General features: G+C 47.0%; 2 long non-coding RNA genes across 3 annotated transcripts; both read right to left on the reverse strand.

Annotated features, from left to right (window-relative positions):
• Positions 1 to 445: 445 nt before the first annotated feature.
• Positions 446 to 4,526, reverse strand: LOC144719009 (uncharacterized). Its single transcript, XR_013585517.1, has 3 exons — positions 4,230 to 4,526; positions 3,473 to 3,551; positions 446 to 2,817 (listed from the first exon to the last, which is right to left on the reverse strand). It is a non-coding gene; the product is annotated as an uncharacterized LOC144719009 (long non-coding RNA).
• A 15,406-nt stretch (positions 4,527 to 19,932) lies between these two features.
• LOC144719010 (uncharacterized) lies at positions 19,933 to 25,260 on the reverse strand. Of its 2 annotated transcripts, XR_013585518.1 has the most exons (5): positions 24,993 to 25,260; positions 24,270 to 24,374; positions 23,901 to 23,979; positions 23,104 to 23,255; positions 19,933 to 21,617 (listed from the first exon to the last, which is right to left on the reverse strand). It is a non-coding gene; the product is annotated as an uncharacterized LOC144719010 (long non-coding RNA). The 2 variants fall into 2 exon arrangements; XR_013585519.1 differs by lacking the exon at positions 24,270 to 24,374 and having other exon boundaries at positions 24,993 to 25,257.
• Positions 25,261 to 27,663: the final 2,403 nt, after the last annotated feature.

Genomic DNA, 27,663 nt, shown 5'->3' on the forward strand with positions numbered 1-27,663 from the left:
AATATTTATAAAACCTTTTTTGCAATTCTAATTCTAGACTAAAGATACCGACGCACTTTTTGGAATATTTAAACCCAAGATGAGTGCAGAAGGATGTGGGACACAATGGTTTGCCGTTTGTGTGAATAGCCACTATGTCTCGCCAGATGTAGTGGCTATCAGCAATCTTCCCCTCTGCTATTGTGTATGCGTTGTGCATATTGCATTTTCTGGATTTATAGTGTTCTTTGTTTGCATTCTCAGTTTCTTGTATTTGTCACATTCATCCATGAGATTTCTTATTTCTTTAGATTGCCTTTTAAGTTTAGCTTCAAGCATTCCTGAGCTAATACTTTTCGCCAATTTCATTTGGTTAGCAATACTTTCTAAACGTAAGTTCACTTTCAAAAGCAAACTTTTTTCTTGATCAATTACCTCTTTTATTTTTTCATTCTGCTCAGTTAATTGGCTAAAATTTGCCTCGGTTGCCTTCCACTGATTTTTTTCTTGTTGAATTTCCTCCTCTGAACGTTTAGACCAGTGGTGTGCCACTTTGACTCCTAATCCCAATGCAAGGGCCCCTCCTCCTGCAACCAATGCTGCCCCTGTTGCTACCGCTGCACCTCCTACTATTATTGTCCCTGTTGTTGCTGCTACCTCTACTGCACACGCGGCAATTGCCGACGCCCCTGCCACCTTTGCTCCTGCTGCACTTAACAAGATTGTCCCACCCCCTGCTGCTCCTATACACCCTGATTTTACTGCTACTATTCCCGCTTCTCCGGCCACCTTATTCCATCCTGCAGCTCTGTCATTTGCAAGTGTCTCGATTTGTTTTGGCTTTATTGCTGCAAGCCTATACAATCTTTCTTTGCAGTTGTTTTTTTCATCTTGTGTTTTATTTGTTAAGTTACAAAGATCGTTTAAACTAGGATCATAGGCGCTGAAAATGTGTTTACCTTCCTCATTCAGTGCATGGAATTGGGTGGCAAAATCTTCCACTGCCACCTCAGGTGTTATTTTGTTCTGCTTAACCTTCTCCATCACGTCATTAAACTCACCAATTGTAAAGCAAATGCTGTCAACATATGAATCAGCATTACTTTGGATGTCTTTGTGTTTTGTAGCTATTTGTTGTAGACATCTAAGTACCATTATCACATTTTTATCACTGTTTTCTTCTAGGGTCGTCATGCCAATCTGAAAATGTACAAAAAGGTTAACATAGATTTAGCACATTGACAAGATATCATTCATATTTCTCATGAAAGTACAATGATGGTTCAGTAGGTAAAGCGACGTTTAAATATTATATAAGCTATGCCAAATATGCTTAATGAATGGGATTTGTCTCTTGGACCTCAGGTACAATTTCTTTGACACTGGGTGCTGCGGTGGTGAGATGTTAACTACCTCTCCTGGTATACAGGAGGTCTTGGGTTCGATCCTGACTTTGATGCCTATATATTAGAATTTTGCATGCTCTCTCCGTAGTCACGTGGATTTTTATCCGGGTCATCCGGGTTTTCCCTCCACATTTAGAAACATGCATTTAAGAGTATTTGGCAGTTATACATTTCCATGTAGGCCACTTCGTTGAGCTATCATTTGTGACCAGGTCTCTTCTGAAAAAGAGCAGTGTAGCTCAGTGGGCCTTACTTGGTAAAATAAAAAGTTTCGTTTAAATGACAAACGTATCCCGTGCGTAACCCCGTGCCCTTCGTATGACTGCGCACGAGAAATGCAGCGAGACGTTTCCCTCACATTTTTGTCAGAATCCACCTAGTGGCGTAAAACCGCACAGTGCATTGTCCGAGCCGACTGCAATGAAACTAAATGGTCAGTGAATTTGAAAACCCGTGGTAGCTACGATTAGCAGCAGTCCAGGTGATGATACCGACGCTTTTCAGAGGTGACGTGGCAGATTTCTGTTTGTGGGGGAGCAATCACTGCAGCGGATGAATGGCGTGTTTCAAACTAATGGCAAACTATCGTTCGTTTATTTAATTTGAAAGCGCTCCTTCCTCTACTTATTTTTAAGCAGTGGATATTTATACAACTGTAGTGGGTTACATTCAGGCGCACATTGGAACTTTGAAGGCAACACTATTTATGAGCTAAACACAACGGGTAACTCTTTACATTAACAGGATAACGACATAGGGTGGTAACCACTGTTCCTAACTTAGCTAACACACGGGGATGCTACATATCTGGCCTGGAGACCGAGGATCGTAGATGGTGGCTTCATCCCAGAGTTGACCCAGCAGAACAGCTCAGAACAGCCCAGCTCTCCGTCCACACCCCGCTTATCCCCTCCGGCGTGGCTGGCTCCGCCCCAAGCCACACCCCCCTTCCCGATCCTTCGGGAAGGCCCGAGCTCCCAACCACGTGACCTCCCTGGGACCCCTGCCCCCCTTTATCCAGTCACGTGTCCTGTTGGGTTCACGCGGCCTGATACGACCTCCGTGACACCCGCGTACAGCCCCCATACCGAGCCAACGCAGTATTGTCGTTCTACTACACTACACAACAGCAGTTATCTAAGCAGATGATTGTTATTCGATGTACGCGTTTGGAGTCTAATTAGGTGTGTAACTTAACACGTTTCAGTGACCCATTCCGTCCAAATCGACAATAAACTGAACGGCAAAAACAGACGGCAGGCCGTGCATGTCCGTCGTACCTTCTCTTCCGCCCCGTCCTGTGCACCTTTTGTCTCGCACGGCTCTGCTTGGATCTTGTCAGACTTTTCAACATACCGTCGTCTCATTCTGTAGCCGAGCGACTACAGAATGACCACCGACACAGTACGTATGTTGCTTCCGTACAGTCACCCTGAATTTAAGACAACATTTATATAGTCCATTAATCGATCTTTATTTTACGTGCCAATATTGCCCTCAATAAATATGGCATCGGTGAACATTACAATAGAACGTGAATGGTACAGGGGCATTGAGTGGTTCTCAACCTTGCTTGGTTACTGTGCCCCCTTTGTTGAATTTTGTTTCAACCGAGTACCCCCCCCACCCTTGCCTGACCCAACAAGGTACTCCTAAATAAATGTATTAAGAATGAACATCAATATTTTAACCAATTGTCCATTTTGCGAGGTATCTTAACTCACGAGTAACAACAGGCGAAAAAAAAATCAGCGGACGATCTGCATGCGTGACGTTATTACGATCAATGAGTTTAGAATGGTCCTTTATATAGTTCTAGGTTATCGTAGTTATTTTACACTGGCAGATTCATAAATAATCATTCACCAATGTCTCTCATGCATGATATAATGTCACACATTTATGAATCGCTTCACGCACCCCACCTGGATGTTTGCCACATACCCCCAGAGCAACAGAAACCCGCCAGGACCTCAGCGGCGAACACCAACTGAGCAAAGTAAATTGCAACCATACGCAACAAATCGCGTAAGAAACAAGAGAAACGTTGGAAACGACGTTTAGAAACAAACAAAAATCATCCTCACCTTAAACGTTCACCACGGTGGATAGCGACAACATACGTCCCAGCCGTGTGCTAAGTCAACTTGGTGGTGGTGGTGTAATCTGTACAGGACGCCAACACGAACATCAACAGCACAACATTGTGAATTGTGTAATGACCGTGCACTTCTACAGAGCGTCTTAGGATGCGATTGTGTGAACAAGCGAAGTAGGTTTGAAATTGTCTTACATCGTAACTCTGGTATTGTCCGTCTCCGTTAGCACCTCGTGGCTTGTTAAAGTTACTTACTAATTACATAAAATTATAATCTACGTACAACAGCCCCTTGCCGATACACTTCTGAATGTATAGGCCTTCCCACACTGCGTCGGCCGTAAGTGTTGTTTGACCATACTTCACCAGGCTGGTCACATGCGAGTTGGTGTCGTGAGAGCCCTGGACCCGTTGGGTTCAGAGATCACTCGACACTGACGTTAGCCGTGGTCGAGAACCGAATTAAGGTCGCCGGGAAATGTTACTTAAACTACACATGTTTGTCTTCTTGGTTCCTTCGGTAAAATCACGTAGAAGGGAAATAATAAAATAATAAAAGGCCCGAGCACCCAACCATAAACATAAAATTTATTATTATTTTATTATTTCCCTTCTACGTGATTTTAACGAAAGAACCAAGAAGGTGAATCCCTGCAGTCACGAAAGCTTTAAATCGAAATTTACATATGTTTGTCTTAGCGGTCATTTAACAACCCATGTTAAATCTTGAAAAAGCTTTTAATTACCTCGTGCGCAGTATAATGGACCTCTGGACAGGCGTCCGGGAGCAGCTGTAGGAGGAGCGCGTTCCGTCGTCGGCAAGGAGTGAACGACTTCACGTCGCCAGGTCTCACAATTGCGGTTACGGATGGGTGACGCGTGACAACGTTTGACTTTCCGAGTTGAAAATTTGACACGACGCGCACCTGCGCGTGTGCTGTTTTGGCACCTCAACCTCGCCCGTGGGTTGGGTTTTAATGTCAACAGCAAGGACGTGGAAATGTTGGGGAGGGGATGGGGGGAGCTGGGCGACTGACGTGACGCTCGCATTTCTCGGAAGAGGTAGGGGATGGGGGCTGTTTGCATGGTCGGGAGCAAACTGGTTTCTTTCGTGGCGTACTCTGTGGTGTACTTCTTTCGCATCGTGTGTAGCCAACCGTGCTAATCAGATGTGCGAACTGTTTTTCGAATTCATTATCGAGGTTTTTTGGTTATATCGCGGATATATAAATGTTTCGTTGAACCCGCCACCACCCGACACAGCCAACTAGTAAGGGTTGTCACGTGAACAGAAAATGCCAATTCGTCACTAGTACAGCACACCGGTGTGTTGCAGAGCCAAGTCACAACATTGGCCAGCCACAGCGTCCAGGGAAGCTGGTTTTACTGGTAGGAACCTCCTGGTTACACCAGCCCACAGGGGATTATTGTGTCCGTCCGTCTGTCGTGCAGGGAGGGGCTGGGTGGGGAGAGGGGCTGGGTGGGAAGGGAGGGAGGGACCGGGTGGGGATGGGAGGATGGGGAGGGTGGGGCTGGGTAGGGGGTGGGGCTAGGTGGGGTGTTGGGCTGGGTGGGCAGTGGCTGGTCACCCCATGGTGCCCTTATAAAACTCAACGTTTAACCTACTCACCCCGGCTTGTGCCCGCCCTCACAGTCGGCCATATTTGAGGAATACACCACGCCGCCGTTGACCCTGGCCATTGACCGAGCAACCCAACGTTGCTACCAGCTTCCTCCGCAGGAATGTGTTATTTGTCAAACTTCGTCGGTTATATGGCAGGGGGAAATGGAAGAGCAGGTTAAACGTGTTTTGTGAACCTGTCTAACAGATACATGTCGTGACTGTAATTAGTTATTGCTGTGTATTGTATTGTCCGTGGGCGTCGACTGATTGCTGGTCCACGTAGAAAGTCGAATATCCAGTAAATTATAAAACGTTGGGTCAATGTCGGCCAACGTTGGCATGTTTACTAGCTAAGCACAAATATTTGTTTTGCTGTTGATTTATTTACTCTATGTGAGATGACAAGGGATATGTTAACGATGTAATTTGACATAAGCGTACACTTTGTATTTGTGTTCATGTGATTCTTGAATTCTGCTATAATTGTGACTTCCGGCTGTAATCGACAGATGGACTTTATTGACTCTACTCTACTAAACAAACGCCTGCACTGTACTTTCAATGGCTTTGTTGCTAGCAGTAGGTACACCCAGCAGGAATGTGTATCCAGATCTCTATGCGTCTCCCCGTGTTTCTCCATACAATAGCTCCACACAGCAAAGTGCCTCCGTGCCACATTGCGTCTCCCCATGTATCCCAATGCAGTAACGACACACAAATCAGAAATGTGAGATCCTCACATTCGCAATTTCCTAACTTGGATGGGTTTTAAAAAAATCGCCATTACTTTTCAGGGGAAAAACATGCTTGACTAAATATCATGAAGTGTACAAATATGCGTATGATTATAATTTGACATACATTGCCACTCATAATATATGTAAAGATACAAAAACAATCAGCATACGTTTTTGTAAAACTTAGTGTATAATATATATTAATAAAATAGCATTTTTGTTGTCATTAAAGTCGCCGTATTGAAATGCCACCTTAAAACCACTGCTGTTTCGCAATGACCCCAAAATAAACCTTGCATTCCTTAACGACGATTTCCACGTCACGCAACGTGACAAACAAACGCCCTTCTCGTAAAGCGACGCAGGTAACAGGTGTTGTGGGTAATTGTTGGGCGTAATACGCCGCCACCACTGTGGTTGAGCTGGTACTTCCAGTCAGGGCCCAACAGGGGGCAATAGCGAGTCCGACCTGTGACAAACAGGACTCTGGGGTCAGGCATCCCGGGGGGGACGGTTGGGAACCGGAGGGGGACACCCCTGGACCCCGGGTGGGGGGCTGGGGGAGATTGCGCAACAATCCAGGTCCCTCGAGAAGGTTCCAGATGGGGGGCGTGGCCAGGGGCGGGGTGACCCTGGGAGCCCCATAAAAGCCAGACCCCAGAGCGGCTGAGGGAGTTCGCATCAAGCAGAAGTCAAGAAGCCACCTGAAGATAGGACCCTGGACCCCAAGCCCCGACGTCCTTCTGAGGGCCGGGGCTCAGTGAGGCCAGCGGTCAATAGGCTAGGACCCTGAGGATCCCTCAACCCGACGTCCTTCTAAGGGCCGGGTCTGGATGGGCCAGGGTTGTGACTCGCACCTTGGTTGGGTCGCGTCAGCCTCCCCTAGGTCCCACTAGCCGGAGGGCTACAGGAGCAGTTAGCCCCAGTGGCTAGGGCACGTTAGCCCGGAGGCTGTACCTCCCTAGGTTGTGAGTGGAAGGGGCCATTACCCCTTCGTGTTAGGGACCTAGTGTTTTTGTTGCTCTTACATTATATAATTAACGTGTTGCCTCCTTCGAAGACTCCGTCTCCATACAAACCCACTACACAGCGATCGTCACACCGGGGAACGGACCTTCCCGCCCACATCGAGAACAGTTCACGACCTATCATGTAACCTGAAATTTACAAATGTTGTTTTCATGCATGAAAATTCAACACATTCGTGAATAAAATGTCCTTTAAAAAAATCTAAGGCAACCAGGCAGTGAACGGACACAATTGGGCAAGCTCTGCAGTCCTTCATATATTGTTCTGCCCCACAGCAGGTGTTTTGCTCCATGCAGGAGTGGGGGTGTGAATACACAGGAATTTCCTGTTTTGAGGGTGAGTTTGGTCACGTGAACAGGAAGTTACGATTTGACAGCCTTTCAACCACGAGGCTGGGGTTCCGCCATTACACAAAGTTCAAGATGGCGGCACACATCGCGTCCCAGTGAAGCCAGCTGTAATTGTCCATTGTGGGACTTTAAGAAGCATTGTCTGTAAGTTGGTTTATTTTCTTATAATACTGGGAATGCTGTTATAATGTTAGATTGACCGTTATAATGCTGTACATGCCTTTATAATGCTGTTAAATTGTTACGATAAATACGAGGCCTAGTTAACAACGAAGCCTGCAACTTGCCTTATTGTGAATGTTACTTGTAATCGAATAAGTCAAGTCAAACTTGTACCCAAGTAAGATTCCAAAGAACACAGGATGAGATGTTGCTATCCTTTGTGCAAGCACTTCCAAGAGTTCATGAACAGTGAGCCTGGTGAAATTTGGGGAGCGCATCGTCAGTAGTGACCCTTTGGTTCCTAGGGTGTTTCGGCCTTTCATACTATACACCCTCCCCAAAGGCGGCCAGCGACAGGGTGATCAATCCTACGCTTGCATCCCATTCCCAATTAGTCAGAGGAGTTGACTTGTTGTTGATAGCCAACATCCCATGGGACTATGCATGGCAGGGGCGTCCTCCTCCCTGAGTCAAGCATTGTTGACTGCATACCTCCTGGCCCTCTCACTTTGGGGCCCAGCTGGGGTCTTTCCTCTTCATCCAGAGCCACTGACTGCTGCCTTCTGCCGCCTCCGATACAGCTCTGATTGCCGAACGCTGGCTCTGGCCCTTAATTCCCAGGTCTCTAAGCAGTCTGGTAGTAGATGTTGCCACAAAACCTCTGCAGCCCACCTCCACTGGTCGGACTTCTGTGTTCCAGCCATGATGCCGTGCTTCGGCAGCTAGATCGGCATAGCGCAGATGTTTTCGCTCATAAGCCTCATCTACTGAGTCCTCCCAGGGTACTGTGAGCTCAATGATGAAGACCTTCTTGAGCGAACGGGACCAGAGCACCATGTCAGGTCTTAGGGTGGTGGTTGCGATCTCCGGAGGAAACACAAGTTGCCGGCCAATGTCAGCTAGCATTTTCCAGTCGCGGGCCAAGCGCAGCTGGTCTCGCTCTATTGGTGTAGAGCCGCTCTTCGGTGGTTTAGCCCCTTCGCGGACAAAGGTCGTCCGTAAGGGGTGTGATGCTGCTGGGGGTGGTAGGGAGTAGGTGGCAGCTCGCTTGTCCTCCAGGGCGGACGCAAGTTTTTTAAGGACTTGGTTGTGACGCCAAGTGTAGCGTCCTTGGGTGAGGCTTGTTTTACACCCTGTGAGAATGTGCCTGAGGTTGGCTGGCATGGAACAGAGGGCACAGTCCGGATCTTCACCATACCATTGGTGAAGATGAACTGGTGTTGGAAGGATGTCATATGTTGCTCTGATGGAAAAGCTCAACCGCCTCGCTTCCATGGCCCACAGATCCTTCCAGCTGATCTTCCTCTTCTCCACACTGTCCCATCGAGTCCACTGTCCTTGTTTGGCAAGAGAGACTGCCTTGGCCCACCTTGCAGCCTCCTCCTGATGGCGTACTTCCTGCACTACCATCTTCCGCCGCTCTGGTGCAGTGGGCTTACTCCAAGCAGCACGGCTAGTTAGCCCAAGGCCTCCTCTCCCTTGCTGAACATGACCTACAATGTCAGCATGTCTGAGGGCTGCTGTTGCCTCCTGGACTGCTTTTCCTGGCCTCCATTTGCGCCCAGTTGCCAAGGTCGGCGCGTTGTTGCTCACCACTGGGTCTCGAGATTCATTCAGTGTCATCTGGAGCCTGGTTTTTGCACACTTGAATTCCTCGGTTAGACTGGTGAGGGGCAGCTTGAGGACACCATCTCCATAGAGGCCTATGGTGGTAAGGCATCGTGGAACTCCGAGCCACTTCTTTAAGTAGCTCGTGGCTCCTCTTTCCATCTTCTCCACTGTTGAGATTGGAACCTCATACACTGCTAGGGGCCACAACACCCGGGGTAGGAGACCAAACTGCAGACACCAGGCCTTTAACTTTCCAGGTAGCTGGGTGTTGTCGATGGACTGTAGGCTACTACTGATGTCTTTGCGCAGCTGTTGCACCTGGTCTTTGTCCTTCAGGCTTGCATCATACCACCTTCCAAGGCTTTTTACCGGCTGCTCAGACACTGTTGGGATTTGGTCATCTCCGATGAAGAATTTCAGGTCACAGAGTACTCCCTTCACAATCGAGATGCTGCGTGACTTGGATGGTTTAATCTTCATACGGGCCCAGCTGATGTTCTCCTCAAGTTTTCTGAGCAGTCTCCTGGTGCATGGGACAGTGGTGGTCAATGTTGTAATGTCGTCCATGTAGGCTCTGAGTGGAGGGAGGCGAAAACCAGAGTCGACTCGCTGTCCACCAGCAACCCATTTTGAGGATCTGATGATAACCTCCATTGCCATTATGAATGCCAATGGAGAAATGGTACATCCCGCCATTATACCTACATTCAGGCATTGCCATGAGGTGGTGAACTCTGAGGTGGTGAAGCAGAACTGCAGATCCTGAAAGTACGACTTCACCAGGGTTGTGATGGTGTCCGGTATGTGGAAAAATCTGAAGGCAGACCACAGGAGTTCATGGGGCACAGAGCCAAATGCATTGGCGAGGTCGAGGAAGACTACATGGAGGTCCCTTTTCTCCACCTTGGCCATTTGGATCTGGTGCCAGATCATGCTGGAATGTTCCAAGCAGCCAGAGAACCCTGATATTCCTGCCTTCTGTACAGATGTATCGACGTACGCATTCCTTTGCAGGTACTCGGCCATCCTCTGGGCAATGATCCTAAAGAAGATTTTACCCTCGACATTCAGTAAGGAGATTGGGCGGAATTGGCTGATGTTCACTGCATCCTTCTCCTTAGGGATCAGGACCCCGCCTGCCCTACGCCACACTTTGGGTATTATCTTATTTTGCCAAGCTGTTCTCATAAGCCTCCAGAGGAACCTCAGGACGTCTGGTGCGTTCTTATACACTTTGTACGGGACTCCATTTGGCCCCGGGGCTGATGCTGTTCTTGCCCTTCGAACTGTGTTTTCCACCTCTTTCCATGTCGGAGGGCTGGTCTCAATATGATGTTCCGGGGGTTCAATGGGTGGGATATCTGATGGGATGGCCAGATGTTCATGTCGCTTTGAGTCAAAGTTTGTTGTTCTCAGGTGCTCTTCTAGGTCTTTCTTTGTTGTTTTTAGAACTCCACTTTTTTCCTTCGTGAAGAGACTTTTAAGAAACTTGAAGGGATCTTCATAGAATCGAGTTCTAGTTTGTTCTTTCTTCCTTCTGCGCTTTCGTAGGTTCTCTGCTCTACGGAGGGATGCCAACCGGGTTTTGATGTCAGCCTGAAGTGCCTCTATGCCCTCCTTTTCCACTTCCGAGGCTTTCTTCCACTGTTTCTTAAGCTGTCTCCTTTCTTGAACGAGGCGCTTGATATCTTGTTGCCTCCTGGAAACTGGTGGGGTTGGAACCTTTCTCCCGCCTTTTGCCTCTTGCACTCCAAAGCTTTCTGCCCCGTACTCATAGATGATGTCCCCCATCCTCTCCAACTTCTTCTCCACTGTGCCTCGAAGTTTCTCGAGGGTCAAGGTAAGGTCAGTATTCACTGTTTCCCACAACTTCTTGTCACTGGCGCCAGGCCACTTCACATACGGTCTGTGCCCTGGTAGTCTCCTCTCGATTGCAGGTCTCGGAGGCTGGGTGAGTTCCACTCCTGTTGGTTCCACCTCAGTTGTTACTTCGGTGCTTGAGTTTACGTCCTCCATGACAGTGGTACTGATGCACTGCAAACTATGGTTTGCGTCCAGTTGCTGTGCTTCATTCGACTGATTTGATCGCTTTCGCAGAAAGTAATCAATGCGAGGCCTCTGTCTCTCTTTACCCAAACACCCCTTCTTCCCCTGGTGGATCCTCAACCCATGGTGTGATGTAACTTTCCTCCAACCACAGACACATACCTGCATCTGTTTGTGGCCTGCTGTTGCAGCGGAACTTGTGACAGTTGCTGTGGTGTTCTCTTGTGCTGTGCTCTCATTACTCGTAGTCGTTTCCGGTCCAGTCGTTACCATGTTGTCAGTCGATGAGTCATCTTCCGCCCCCGCTCTCGCAGACTCTAGGGGTATTCTCGTATGTTGACTTTCTGTAGCTAAATCGGGTGTTTCCAACATACTGCGAAGCATGGGAAACTACAGAAATGGGAAGCTAACCCATGACTGTCCCAGTGGGGTCTATTCCCTCCTGTCACCCGTCTCTCCGTGCCACCACAAGGACTTTCCCCTGTTGTCAGCTGATCTTTCTCAGCAGTCACTGGACAAGTCCAGATATTCAGATTCCAAAGAACACAGGATGAGATGTTACTATCCTTTGTGCAAGCACTTCCAAGAGTTCATGAACAGTGAGCCTGGTGAAATTTGGGGAGCGCATCGTCAGTAGTGACCCTTTGGTTCCTAGGGTGTTTCGGCCTTTCATACTATACACCCTCCCCAAAGGCGGCCAGCGACAGGGTGATCAATCCTACGCTTGCGTCCCATTCCCAATTAGTCAGAGGAGTTGACTTGTTGTTGATAGCCAACATCCCATGGGACTATGCATGGCAGGGGCGTCCTCCTCCCTGAGTCAAGCATTGTTGACTGCATACCTCCTGGCCCTCTCACTTTGGGGCCCAGCTGGGGTCTTTCCTCTTCATCCAGAGCCACTGACTGCTGCTTTCTGCCGCCTCCGATACAGCTCTGATTGCCGAACGCTGGCTCTGGCCCTTAATTCCCAGGTCTCTAAGCAGTCTGGTAGTAGATGTTGCCACAAAACCTCTGCAGCCCACCTCCACTGGTCGGACTTCTGTGTTCCAGCCATGATGCCGTGCTTCGGCAGCTAGATCGGCATAGCGCAGATGTTTTCGCTCATAAGCCTCATCTACTGAGTCCTCCCAGGGTACTGTGAGCTCAATGATGAAGACCTTCATGAGCGAACGGGACCAGAGCACCATGTCAGGTCTTAGGGTGGTGGTTGCGATCTCCGGAGGAAACACAAGTTGCCGGCCAATGTCAGCTAGCATTTTCCAGTCGCGGGCCAAGCGCAGCTGGTCTCGCTGGTCTCGCTCTATTGGTGTAGAGCCGATTTGGAGAGCAAGGATGACAAAATGTCTCATTCATAGTGCAGTGTTATATGCAGTGCTGTACATTTGGGGTGCAGTGTGATGATTGCACGATGTGCCTTTGTTTAACACAGTAGCTTGTTCTCTTGTATAGTTGTTCAGTGCTGTTGTGGGTGCCTGGTCCATCCAGGATCTATTGTTGAGAAACATGTTATCTAGGACAATGTTGTGATGCTGTAGTGTTCATGCATTGTGTTGATGTTTCTAAGTATCAACAGATGGTGTATCTGTGCTGTGTTTTTCCATCAGCTTTACTCCGTTAAATTCAATAAATTACATTTGGAGTCGGATGTTCACCCTGGCTTTGAAGGTTTATTGGATGCGAGGTTAACTACTCGGATAGCGGTGCGACGCAGCGCACAGCGAGGCTGAGACAGTAATAAGACACTCTTCTTGAAGCTCCCAGTCAGCCTGCAGCAAGCAAGGAGCTCTCAAGCAGTCAGCTTGCAGCAAGCAAGGAACTCTCAAGCAGTCAGCCTGCAGCAAGCAAAGGTGCTCTCAAGCAGTCAGCCTGCAGCAAGCAATGAGCTCTCAAGCAGTCAGCCTGCAGCAAGCAAGGAGCTCTCAAGCAGTCAGCCTGCAGCAAACAAGGAGCTGTCAGGCAACCGGCTCTGCAACAAGTCTATGTTAAAAATTGTGTTGCAAGCATCGCAGCATGGAAAGCCACAGTTCAGCAGGGATAGATGCTGATGAAAGTGATGTATGCAATCCAGGACCTCCCATCCTGCCTCAAGAGGACCAAGGGAGTTCAAGGCCCCAAAGACAGGTCAGGCTGACACAGCGGGCCTTGGAAAACTATGATGCTGAGAAGCAGGACCTTGATTTTTGTTGCTCCCACAGCCGATTTGTGTCCTCTCTCTGTGTGCCGTTGTGATGTCTGTCTGCTTGTATGTCTGTCTATAGTTTTCTAGTTAGATATTTGTTGCTCACACTTAAAATTCTAATTTAGCAAATTTTGAAACACGTAATCACACACAGCCGATTTGTGTCCTCTCTCTGTGTGCCGTTGTGATGTCTGTCTGCTTGTATGTCTGTCTATAGTTTTCTAGTTAGATATTTGTTGCTCACACTTAAAATTTTAATTTCGCAAATTTTGAAACACGTAATCAACCAGGATATGCGTTAATTGTGTGTTAACCGACTCTCTGTGTTGTATTACATCACATTTCAATATTTTACTAGGTTATTTAATTTTCGTGTGCTTGTCTACTCCTCACTATGTGTGCCGTTGTGATGTCTGTCTGCTTGTATGTCGGTCTATAGTTTTCTAGTTAGATTTTTGTTGCTATTTCTTTTATGCCTGATGATGATTGCTTGTGTTGCAATCGAAACGTCGTAATGTGTTGTTTTATTTTGATTTATTATTTTATTTTTAGACGTGACTTAACCGAAAAGAACCAAAGAATAATTCCTGCAGTCACGAAAGCTCCCAAATTAAGATTGAACCACTTCTACGGGGAAGTTTTAAACTTATCCTTTTTCTTTCTGGCTATTTGTTCTCTCTGCCTGTGTTGCCTCCCGTGCCGCGTTTGTCCTAATTTTCAGGTTTGCCTCCCGTGCCGCGTCTATCATCTCACTTACAATGGGAGTACGTTGGCGTGCACTCATTGATATGCTGATTCTCCCCGCCCTCTCCCTCCCCCCCGCCCCCTCCCCCTCCTCTCTATATTTAAGGGACCGTCACAGAAACGACCTTCTCTTTGTGCCGATTTGTGTCCTCTCTCTGTGTGCCGTTGTGATGTCTGTCTGCTTGTATGTCTGTCTATAGTTTTCTAGTTAGATTTTTGTTGCTCACACAGCCGATTTGTGTCCTCTCTCTGTGTGCCGTTGTGATGTCTGTCTGCTTGTATGTCTGTCTATAGTTTTCTAGTTAGATATTTGTTGCTCACACTTAAAATTCTAAGTTAGCAAATTTTGAAACACGTAATCAACCAGGATATACCTTAATTGTGTGTTAACCGACTCTCTGTGTTGTATTACATCACATTTCAATATTTTACTAGGTTATTTAATTTTCGTGTGCTTGTCTACTCCTCACTATGTGTGCCGTTGTGATGTCTGTCTGCTTGTATGTCGGTCTATAGTTTTCTAGTTAGATTTTTGTTGCTATTTCTTTTATGCCTGATGATGATTGCTTGTGTTGCAATCGAAACGTCGTAATGTGTTGTTTTATTTTGATTTATTATTTTATTTTTAGACGTGACTTAACCGAAAAGAACCAAAGAATAATTCCTGCAGTCACGAAAGCTCCCAAATTAAGATTGAACCACTTCTACGGGGAAGTTTTAAACTTATCCTTTTTCTTTCTGGCTATTTGTTCTCTCTGCCTGTGTTGCCTCCCGTGCCGCGTTTGTCCTAATTTTCAGGTTTGCCTCCCGTGCCGCGTCTATCATCTCACTTACAATGGGAGTACGTTGGCGTGCACTCATTGATATGCTGATTCTCCCCGCCCTCTCCCTCCCCCCGCCCCCTCCCCCTCCTCTCTATATTTAAGGGACCGTCACAGAAACGACCTTCTCTTTGTGCCGATTTGTGTCCTCTCTCTGTGTGCCGTTGTGATGTCTGTCTGCTTGTATGTCTGTCTATAGTTTTCTAGTTAGATTTTGTTGCTCACACAGCCGATTTGTGTCCTCTCTCTGTGTGCCGTTGTGATGTCTGTCTGCTTGTATGTCTGTCTATAGTTTTCTAGTTAGATATTTGTTGCTCACACTTAAAATTCTAATTTAGCAAATTTTGAAACACGTAATCAACCAGGATATGCGTTAATTGTGTGTTAACCGACTCTCTGTGTTGTATTACATCACATTTCAATATTTTACTAGGTTATTTAATTTTCGTGTGCTTGTCTACTCCTCACTATGTGTGCCGTTGTGATGTCTGTCTGCTTGTATGTCGGTCTATAGTTTTCTAGTTAGATTTTTGTTGCTATTTCTTTTATGCCTGATGATGATTGCTTGTGTTGCAATCGAAACGTCGTAATGTGTTGTTTTATTTTGATTTATTATTTTATTTTTAGACGTGACTTAACCGAAAAGAACCAAAGAATTGATGCCAGGATACAAAGGGCATGGGATCGGGTTGAAGCAGATATATCTGAAGCTTCAAACACCTCAGACAGTGGCCTCAATTCAGCGGCCATACAGCGAGTGAAGGTGAGCAGCTCAAACTACAAGCTGCTGGCAAATAAATACATCTCCCTCTTGATGAAGGTGAAAACAGATGAGGGCATTGAGGGAGTGCACATGCAAGAGCACTTCCTTGAAGTGGTGTATTCCGCAAATATGCCCGACTGTGAGGGCAGGCACAAGCCGGCGTGAGTAGGTTAAACGTTGAGTTTTATAAGGGCACCACGGGGTGACCAGCCCCTCCCCACCCAGCCCCACCCCTCACATCCCCCACCCAGCCCCACCCTCCCCACCCAGCCCCTCCCCACCCAGCCCCTCCCCACCCAGCCCCTCCCTTCCCACTCAGCCCCTCCCCACCCTCCCCTCTCCACCCAGCCCCTCCCATTTTTAGATGCACGACGGACGGACACAATAATCCCTTGTGGGCTGGTGGAACCAGGAGGTTCCTACCAGTATTAACCTATCAATGTCTCCTGGCATCGTGCCCCGTGCCTGTATAACTGCCGTCATTACTCCCATTCTGACAAAACACGCGTATGTAATAATCTTAATAACGTACATAGTAAATAGCAGATAAATTGTTGGCACCGGCCCACCGCCAGTTAGCCTTCCAGCTTGTCTGTCGTTGCTCAGTCATTCCGATATGCAATTGCTTGAACAATGCTTTATAAAACGAATCTTCCTACATCCTGTCGAACTACTGCCCCATTTCCAGCCTACATTTCCTCTCCAACCTTCAGGAGCATGTGGTCTCCTCTCCACTCCTTGCCCACTTCTCACACCACTCCCTCTTTTGAGCTCCTTGAGTCTGCTTTGTACCCTGCCCAGAGCACTAAGAGTGCCCCCTTGTCCGTATGTGTATCCACGCTTATATTGTGGGGAGCGGTAGTGTAGCAGTTAGCGCACCGTGCGACAAACCCGGCGAACCAAGTTCGCTTCCCGCTCACGGCCAAAACCAGTGACGATTATCTGAACCGGTCCTGGGCCTTGCCTATACCAATTCAGCCTCAAATTAGTACCTGGTGCTAATAGGAAGACAAAAGCGGTCGGGCGTAGTGTGGCCAATCACCTCGTGTACCTTGCCAGTCTTCATAGGTGCTCGCTAACAGCACTTACCCCAACAATCTGTTCAGGCTATACGGGGGAGTCTTTGTCTTTATGTTTATCATAATGTAACTGCAATCTCATTAATGCACAATAAATTGTTATTTATTATACATTTGAAAGTACGGGAGCAAAAGCAACCATAATCATAACATGCATCAGTGATTAATCAGTCATTTTAATTCAGCAAGGAATTTGACATGCAATACATTGGTATAATTACAGTATTCCACACACATTAAATACAACTTATATTCAAGCAAATATGCAATGTTTTATAACCTGGTGAAAGATCAATTGGATACATTGTGATAGGTAGCCCTAAGGGGCCGTCCATAAATGACGTCACGCACCTGGGGGGGGGTCAGACATTTGTGACGATGTGTGCGAGAGGGGGGGGGGGTTGAGAAATGTGACGTCACACCAAAAAGCGCAACTTTAAATAAATATAAACACGTACTTAAATTGACTTTTAAATAAAAGTTTTCTCCTACAACATCAGAGTGCAGCGCCACATTAAATACGCACTACAATGACAATAGTTTAAAGCGATTTGAAGCATGTTTTATTTTCAAAATGGAAATATGGTTGGGGGGGGGCAGAGCTTTGTGACGTAATATTTGAGGTTGGTCTGACTTTTTGTGACGCCGTGTGACGGGGGGGGGGGGGTCAAAAATCGTCCAAAATCACGTGACGTCATTTATGGACGGCCCCTAAATTAATAATTTGTTATATATGTTTTATTGCAAAAAGAGAACGATTTGAATAGCATTGCGTTGAACTGTGAATGCTGTATGGCGATAGAGAACCTTGACGGGCTGTGTCAAAAAAACAAGAATAGGAAGAAACCTCAAATACAAGGCCTCTTCAAGGCCAGTCCTTGAACCCCACCAAGGCGCATGTGTGCTTCCTTACCAACTAACTAGTGCAGTTGGTGCCTTCCGGGTTCGTTTGAATGGAGGTTGGCGAACGTGAAAAGGTGCATCGTGGTGGATAGCGAAGACTGGAGTTTGATCATCCCTACTTTAAGTCAATAACAATATAAATAATAATAGCATATCCAACGTCACATTTGTGTTATGGGAGCCAATATTCTGAAGGTCCGTTATATTCCGGTGTCGTGGCCATGTCGATGTTTTGCCCAAGCCCCGGATAAACTAGAATATGGTTAGAAACACAACATATGTGTCCGTAACTCTGTGGCCTTAAAGTAAAAAAAAATATATAGATTATATAATAGGCGACATTTCGGGCAAATGGCCCTTATTCATAGCACATGGACAAGGGCCATTTCCCCGGAAGGGTCATTGTCTGGGCTATGAAGAAGGGTCATTGCCTGAAACGTCACCGATTGTTTTTTTTTGCCTTTTAAGGTCACAGTGTTATTGACGAATGTGAGTTTACGTTTTTTGTCCTTGTGCACCATTGCCAACCCAGTATCACAAAATAATGGTTATCATATGGTAGATGATGGCCCGCCATGATCACTCTTTCACCAACCAGTACATTGGTTATTACTTTTATTTGTATTATTGTCGGGAAGAGATTGAAAAACAAATTTGTGTTAGTGCATAAAACAATTCAATATGTTTCTATGCACAATCACGTGAACTTCGCTGAACTTTGCTGTTGTTTATAATTTAAACAAATTGGCGTATGGCTAGGGTTAGATAACACTACTCCCAAGGATAAGGGCAAGATCATTTAGACGTCTTCAGTGTTTGACATCTTTCCAAGGGTTAGCATTCGATGCACTTCCCAAGGTTAGGGTGAGATGTTCTCCCGAGCGTTAGATGTCCTTCCAAGAGTTATCGTGGCTGTTAGATGTCCTAAGGATTAAGGTGAAAGGTCTTTCCAATAGATAGAGGTAGAGTTGGATATCTTCCCAATGCTTATGGATAGATGTCCTCTAAAGCAGGGGTCCCCAACGCCTTGGCCACGGACCGGTACCGGTCCGTGGCCTGTTAGGAACCGGGCCGCACAGCAGGTGAGCGGTGAGCGAGCGAAGCTTCATCATCTATTTCGACAGATGAAGCTTCATCATCTGTATTTACAGCCGCTCCCCATCGCTCGCATTACCATCTGAGCTCCGCTTCCTGTCAGATCAGCGGCGGTATTAGATTCTCATAGGAGCGTGAACCCTACTGTAAACTGTGCATGCGAGGGATCTAGGTTGCGAGCTCCTTATGAGAAGTCACAATCCGACACTTATTTTAGTCCGCGCGTGGCTTGCCCATTATTGTGTTTACCACTTCCGTCTGCGCCTCTTTCCCGCACTGCGCACTTGTCTCAGTCAGTTTTGGAAAGCCCACAAGCTAACCCTAGCCAGAATGAGTAAAAAACAAACATCGCTGGAGACCTTCTTTGAAACGGGGGAAAGACCCAATGATGCGACAGCAGAAGACTCTAAGACTACCAACAAAAAGAAAGCTGCATTTAAAAGAAAATACCAAGAGTTCTACTTAAATTATGGGCTCATTGCAACAGGTGATTCACATTCTCCAAGTCTGCTTTGTATATGTGGCGACTGGCTACCCAACGAAGCCATGAAACGTTCATAACTTCTTCGCCACATGGAGACCAAGCCTTTGGAGTTTTTCAAAAGAACAAAACGTTAATACTAATAACAGAAGCAATTATTGAAGGCTACCCTTCATCAAATGTGTCTGCACTGAGAGCACTTTGGGTGTCGCCGTCTCCCATCACCCCCAGATGGGACTGTCTAGTTGCAGGAAAACAAGCTCAGGGCTCCCACTGATTCTGCATTATGGTGAGTGGCATAATTCTTTCATTATATATTACTATGTGTAATGTGAGGGTATACCTGGTTGATTGAATGGTCACACCTCGTTTATAATGATTGGCTCTACCGGTCCAGGCCCATAACCAATGGGGAGAGGTGTAGGGGCGTGGCCCTGATGTAATGGGAAGGTGACACCTGGAAGGAGATGATTGGCCCTGCTGGCTTTAGCCACAGCCAATGGGGGGACGAGTCAGGGGCGTGGTCCTGGGACCGTAGGATGGAATCTGGAAGATTCCAAGGAGGTTACCCAGGACTGGCTGAAAGGCACTACGTGACCCAGGGATTAAAAGGGGTGGAAACGGGCAACACGTGGTCAGAACTGGAACGAACGAAGGGAGAAGCCACGCAGGAGCGGGGGTCCAGAGCCTGCCACGTGGCAGCGACAGTCTCTCTATCCCTCCCTCTCACGCTGTCTGTCAATAGCGTGAAGGAGTTAGATAGCAGAAGAGTCCGTATGATGAGAGCTGTGAAAGAAAGATAATAAACAAACCTGATTCCAGAAGTTGCTTCCGCGACCTTTATTACATGTGTAATAAAATATAAATAAAGTGCACAATAAATGTAATGCGCTTGAATCATCCCGAAACCATCCCCGCCCCCCCCCGTGTCCTTGAAAAAATTGTCTTCCACGAAAACGGTCCCTGGTGCCAAAAAGGTTGGGGACCGCTGCTCTAAAGGATGCAGGTAAAATATTCTCCCGAGGGTCAGGGTAATGTTTAGATGTGCTCCCAAGTGTTATCCAAAGTAGAGGTTCTGGCTGTCGCATGATGAGGCAATTCGTACGCGAATTATACATTTTGTGGGTTTACTCTCCAACACACCGGTGTGCTGAAGTAGTAACTTATTGGAACGTTTTATTTACATGACAAACCTTGCTAATAGGCTGTGTCGTTGGTGGCGGGTTTAACGACAGATTTATATTTATGCGATGTAACCCAAAAAACCTGTTATGGATAATATTGGTAGCGAAAGCCTACGTGTTATCCTCATGATTCTCGTTTGTTGAAAATATTTATAAAACCTTTTTTGCAATTATAATTCTAGACTAAAGATACCGAACAACTTTTTGGAATGTTTAAACCCAAGATGAGTGCAGAAAGATGTGGGACACAATGGTTTGCCATTTACGTGTGAATAGCCATTATGTCTCGCCAGATGTAGTGGCTATCAGCAATCTTCCCCTCTGCTATTGTGTATGCGTTGTGCATATTGCATTTTCTGGATTTATAGTATTCTTTGTTTGCAATCTCATTTTCTTGTATTTTTCACATTCATCCATGAGATTTCTTACTTCTTTAGATTGCCTTTCAAGTTTACATTTAACCATTTCTGGCGTTTTATCTTTCAACAATAGCATTTGTTTAGCAATACTTTCTAAACGTAAGTTCACTTTCAAAAGCAAACTTTTTTCTTGATCAATTACCTCTTTTATTTTTTCATTCTGCTCAGTTAATTGGCTAAAATGTGCCTCGGTTGCCTTCCACTGATTTTTTTCTTGTTGAATTTCCTCCTCTGAACGTTTAGACCAGTGGTGTGCCACTTTGACTCCTAATCCCAATGCAAGGGCCCCTCCTCCTGCAACCAATGCTGCCCCTGTTGCTACCGCTGCACCTCCTACTATTATTGTCCCTGTTGTTGCTGCTACCTCTACTGCACACGCGGCAATTGCCGACGCCCCTGCCATCTTTGCTCCTGCTGCACTTAACAAGATTGTCCCACCCCCTGCTGCTCCTATACACCCTGATTTTACTGCTACTATTCCCGCTTCTCCGGCCACCTTATTCCATCCTGCAGCTCTGTCCTTTGCAAGTGTCTCGATTTGTTTTGGCTTTATTGCTGCAAGCCTAGACAATCTTTCTTTGCAGTTGTTTCTTTCATCTTGTGTTCTATTTGTTAAGTTACAAAGCTCGTTTAAATTAGGATCATAGGCGCTGAAAATGTGTTTACCTTCCTCATTCAGTGCATGGAATTGGGTGGCAAAATCTTCCACTGCCACCTCAGGTGTTATTTTGTTCTGCTTAACCTTCTCCATCACGTCATTAAACTCACCAATTGTAAAGCAAATGCTGTCAACATATGAATCAGCATTAATTTGGATGTCTTTGTGTTTTGTAGCTATTTGTTGTAGACATCTAAGTACCATTATCACATTTTTATCACTGGTTTCTTCTAGGGTCGTCATGCCAATCTGAAAATGCACAAAAAGGTTAACATAGATTTAGCACATTGACAAGATATCATTCATATTTCTCATGAAAGTACAATGATGGTTCAGTAGGTAAAGCGACGTTTACATATTATATAAGCTATGCCAAATATGCTTAATGAATGGGATTTGTCTCTTGGACCTCAGGTACAATTTCTTTGACACTGGGTGCTGCGGTGGTGAGATGTTAACTACCTCTCCTGGTATACAGGAGGTCTTGGGTTCGATCCTGACTTTGATGCCTATATATTAGAATTTTGCATGCTCTCTCCGTAGTCACGTGGATTTTTATCCGGGTCATCCGGGTTTTCCCTCCACATTTAGAAACATGCATTTAAGAGTATTTGGCAGTTATACATTTCCATGTAGGCCACTTCGTTGAGCTATCATTTGTGACCAGGTCTCTTCTGAAAAAGAGCAGTGTAGCTCAGTGGGCCTTACTTGGTAAAATAAAAAGTTTCGTTTAAATGACAAACGTATCCCGTGCGTAACCCCGTGCCCTTCGTATGACTGCGCACGAGAAATGCAGCGAGATGTTTCCCTCGCATTTTTGTCAGAATCCACCTAGTGGCGTAAAACCGCACAGTGCATTGTCCGAGCCGACTGCAATGAAACTAAATGGTCAGTGAATTTGAAAACCCGTGGTAGCTACGATTAGCAGCAGTCCAGGTGATGAGACCGACGCTTTTCAGAGGTGACGTGGCAGATTTCTGTTTGTGGGGGAGCAATCACTGCAGCGGATGAATGGCGTGTTTCAAACTAATGGCAAACTATCGTTCGTTTATTTAATTTGAAAGCGCTCCTTCCTCTACTTATTTTTAAACAGTGGATATTTATACAACTGTAGTGGGTTACATTCAGGCGCACATTGGAACTTTGAAGGCAACACTATTTATGAGCTAAACACAACGGGTAACTCTTTACATTAACAGGATAACGACATAGGGTGGTAACCACTGTTCCTAACTTAGCTAACACACGGGGATGCTACATATCTGGCCTGGAGACCGAGGATCGTAGATGGTGGCTTCATCCCAGAGTTGACCCAGCAGAACAGCTCAGAACAGCCCAGCTCTCCGTCCACACCCCGCTTATCCCCTCCGGCGTGGCTGGCTCCGCCCCAAGCCACACCCCCCTTCCCGATCCTTCGGGAAGGCCCGAGCTCCCAACCACGTGACCTCCCTGGGACCCCTGCCCCCCTTTATCCAGTCACGTGTCCTGTTGGGTTCACGCGGCCTGATACGACCTCCGTGACAACCGCGTACAGCCCCCATACCGAGCCAACGCAGTATTGTCGTTCTACTACACTACACAACAGCAGTTATCTAAGCAGATGTTTGTTATTCGATGTACGCGTTTGGAGTCTAATTAGGTGTGTAACTTAACACGTTTCAGTGACACATTCCGTCCAAATCGACAATAAACTGAACGGCAAAAACAGACGGCAGGCCGTGCATGTCCGTCGTACCTTCTTTTCCGCCCCCTCCTGTGCACCTTTTGTCTCGCACGGCTCTGCTTGGATCTTGTCAGACTTTTCAACATACCGTCGTCTCATTTTGTAGCCGAGCGACTACAGAATGACCACCGACATTGTACGTATGTTGCTTCCGTACAGTCACCCTGAATTTAAGACAACATTTATATAGTCCATTAATCGATCTTTATTTTACGTGCCGATATCGCCCTCAATAAAGATGGCATCGGTGAACATTACAACAGAGCGTGAACGGTACAGGGGCATTGAGGAGTGCTTCTCAACCTTGCTTGGTTACTGTGCCCCCTTTGTTGAATTTTGTTTCAACCGAGTACCCCCCCCGCCCTTGCCTGACCCAACAAGGTACTCCTAAATAAATGTATTAAGAATGAACATCAATATTTTAACCAATTCTCCATTTTGCGAGGTATCTTAACTCACGAGTAACAACAGGCGAAAAAAAAATCAGCGGACGATCTGCGTGCGTGACGTTATTACGATCAATGAGTTTAGAATGGTCCTTTATATAGTTCTAGGTTATCGTAGTTATTTTACACTGCAGATTCATACATAATCATTCAATGGCTCTCATGCATGATATAATGTCACACATTTATGAATCACCTCACGCACCCCACCTGGATGTTTGCCACATACCCCCAGACTCCCAGAGCAACAGAAACCCGCCAGAACACCGACTGAGCAAAGTAAATTGCAACCATACGCAACAAATCGCGAAAAAAGAGAAACGTTGGAAACGACATTTAGAAACAAACAAAAATCATCCTCACCTTAAACGTTCACCACGGTGGATAGCGACAATACACGTCCCAGCCGTGTGCTAAGTCAACTTGGTGGTGGTGGTGTAATCTGTACGGGACGCCAACACGAACATCAACAGCACAACATAGTGAATTGTGTAATGACCGTGCACTTCTACAGAGCGTCTTAGGATGCGATTATGTGAACAAGCGAAGTACGTCTAAAATTGTCTTACATCGTAACTCTGGTATTGTCCCTCTCCGTTTGCACCTCGTGACTTGTTAAAGTTACTTACTAATTACATACAATTATAATCTACGGATAACAGCTCCTTGCCGATACACTGCTGGATGTATAGGCCTATCCACACTACGTCGGCCGTAAGTGTTTAAACATACTTCACCAGGCTGGTCACATGCGAGTTGGTGTCCTGAGAGCCCTGGACAAGTTTTCAAGTTTTTCAAGTTTCATTTGTTAGGTATAGCCCTGTGAGCCATTCGGCTCTTGAATCGGATGCAACCGCAACAAACAAAAAACACAAACAAGAACAAGAAAACATCTTAAAGTGACTATGCGGAAACTGAAAATCCAGGGAAAAAAACAGCAAAAATTCCATAAACAAACACCGTACACCAACGCTGTGTGCAAAAATCCCAGTGGGATGCAAGTCAAACAACAACAACCACAAGATAACTCAGGTTAATCTTCTTGGTTCTTTCGGTAAAGTCACGTATAAGGGAAATAATACAATAATAAAAATGAAACATAATAAAATACAATTCTCACGACGTTTCAGGAGCCGTCCTCAGGTGAAGACGGCTGCTTGCGTTGTGGCCGAAACGTCGTGAGAATTGTATTTTATTATGTTTTATTTTTATTATTTTATTATTTCCCTTCTACGTGACTTTACCGAAAGAACCAAGAAGATGAATCCCTGCAGTCACGAAAGCTTTAAATCGCAACTTAGATGAAGGCCGTTGGGTTCAGAGATAACTCGCCACTGACGTTAGCCGTGGTCGAGAAGCGAATTAAGGTCGCTGGGAAATGTAACTTAAACTACATATGTTTGTCTTAGCGGTCATTTAACCCCCTACATTAAATCTTGAAAAGCTTTTAATTACCTCGTACGCAGTATAATGGCTTTGGACAGGTGTCCGGGAGCTGCAGGAGGAGCGCGTTCCGTCGTCGGCATGGAGTGAACGACTTCACGTCGCCAGGTCTCACAATTGTAGTTACGGATGGGTGACGCGTGACAACGTTTGATTTGCCGAGTTGACAACTTAACACGACGTTCACCTGCGCGTGTGCTGTTTTGGCACCTCAACCTCGCCCGTGGGTATGGTTTTAATGTCAACAGCAAGGACGTGGAAATGTTGGGGAGGGGATGGGGGGAGCTGGGCGACTGACGTGACGCTCGCATTTCTCGGAAGAGGCAGGGGATGGGGGCTGTTTGCGTGGTCGGGGGCAAACTGGTTTCTTTTGTGACGTACTCTGTGGTGAACTTCGTGCGTAGCCAACCGTGCTAATCGGAGGTGCGCACTGATTTTTTAAATTAATCATCGAGGTTTTTGGGTTATATCGCGGAAATATAAATGTGTTGTTAAACTCGCCACCATCCGACACGGCCAATTAGTAAGGTTTGTCACGTAAACAAAACATGCCAATTCGTTACTAGTTCAGCACACCATTCGTGTTCTCGAATTGTAAATGTTGTGGGTTTACTCTCCAATACACCGATGTGCTGAACTAGTAATGAATTGGCATGTTTTGTTTACGTGACAAACCTTACTAATTGGCTCTGTCATGTTGTAGCAGATTTTAACGATGCGTTCATATTTACGCAATCTAACCCACAAACTTAATATGGATATTGGTCGCACGCCTACGTGTTAAACTGTTTTATAATCACTGTACAGTACTCATAACCCTGACGTTCTGGGGTCTAATCCTAGGAATGAAGTCCATTTACGTTTTTTTAGTCCGTTTGCGCTGCTGCTCTGGAGACCGAACATTGATCATCGATCTTCCGGTCTCCAGAGCAACAACAACACAAGCCACGCCCACGGCCCTCTTCAGGGCCAAACAACGCCGCATCCGCACAAATCATGGCAGTAGATGCGGATATCTGCTGCACAAATGAAAACGTAAAACTCTCCAGTGTGCGACTGTGGTCATCCAGAACAGACCATACAACATATAGCGACGCAATGGCCGAACTACAAATATGAAGGATAGTGAGACTTGCTGGAGGCAACAAGATTTATTACTAGGGATACATATTGTGGGGGCTGACACGCCCCCCTCCTCTCCCCCGTCCTCCTCCGCCCCTTCTCGCCGGGCTGCCGCCGATCGAGTGATCGGCCTCCCCGCACCAGCGTCCTCTCTGTGGGACGAGGGGGTCCAGGGTCCCAAGCTGGCTGGTCTTGGGTCTTGAGCTGCAACTGGCCCCAATCGGCCAGGGAGCGGCCCTTTTATGCCTCTTGCCCATCGAGGGGTGGGGATGTGTGCCCCCAGATACCCCACAGAGTACACACAGCCCCCCGTTGGTGGCGCCAAGGGGCTTAGCGGTCTGGGTTGCCTGGGATCCTAGAGCCTGGCGCCAAGGGCTTAGCTGTCTAGGATCCTAGAGCCCCCAGCAGCCCCTCCCCTCTTGGGCTGGCACAGTGGTCCCTCCGCTGGGGGAACGAGGTACCTGCAGATGGGCCTATGGCACTACACACTCGCTACCCTAAGGAGATAGCCCCTCCGGACTAATGTGCCCTCACTCTGGTTATAGCGCTAACCTTAGACTGGTAAGCTCTGAACCCGATCCTAGCCAGGGGTTCGGGTTTTGCCCTTTGGGTACTTCGCTTCAAGTCTTCAGGTCTTCAGAGTGGTTCTTCAGATATCCAGGTGGACGATGACTGGCGGACCCGTTCAGGGGTCCGGCTTTTATACCCGTTTCAGAGTCTCATCGCCTCTAGCCACACCTTCTTTCTCGAACTCTGTAGGGGGCCCTGAAATATATCGGCATCCCCCCAGCCCCCCTCGTGGGGTCTGGGGTTCCTGGTGGCCCAACGGCCTGTATAATCCCACCTATCCTGTCTACCACCCTCTGTTGACAAATGTCCACTACTGCAGGTAAGAATAATACCGCCTAACAATGGCACTACACATGTAGTGACATCTGGGAAGTCACTGAGTGGTGCCGGCCCTAGAGGGGCATGGCGTGTGATGTAACCCCATCGTGGATATCAGGTATGTAGCGACATCGTGGATATCGCTGGGTAATGCCGGCTCTAGTGAGGCATGGCGTGCGATGTATTGCCATCGTGGACACCCCGTATATGTGGGTGTAGTACCAGCCCTGGAGGGGGCTCGGTGAGTGCCGAGCGACAGCGCTCAGTAGCACAACGCTCCACATGTAGTGCTGACCCTACGGGGTAGGGTGTGCGAGTGCAGGCCACGGGAACGAGGTTACTGTGGGCCATGGCACTCTGGTTGACCCCGAAGGACACGTGACCAGTAAAGTCGACATGTGGCCCCAGGTGGGGGATAGGGGGTGGTCACGTGTCGGGGGGAGAGATCCTACGGGAAGGGTCGAGAGAGAACTCGAGGTCTCTCGAAGGTGGGCGTGGCCAAGGGCAGGGCCAGCCACGACCTGGGAGCATATAAACCGGCTCCCCACAGGGACCGGGGTTCAGCATTGCTACCGTCATCTGGAGATCTACGTTCTACGTCCAAGAAGAGTCACCAACACTTGGACCTGGACCCGAGCCAGGGTCCGGTCCGTTGTTGCTAACATACCAGTGT

The sequence above is a fragment of the Lampetra planeri genome, chromosome 5 (assembly GCF_965212315.1).
Source record: "Lampetra planeri chromosome 5, kcLamPlan1.2.h2, whole genome shotgun sequence".
In the NCBI taxonomy this organism is placed as follows: domain Eukaryota; kingdom Metazoa; phylum Chordata; class Hyperoartia; order Petromyzontiformes; family Petromyzontidae; genus Lampetra; species Lampetra planeri.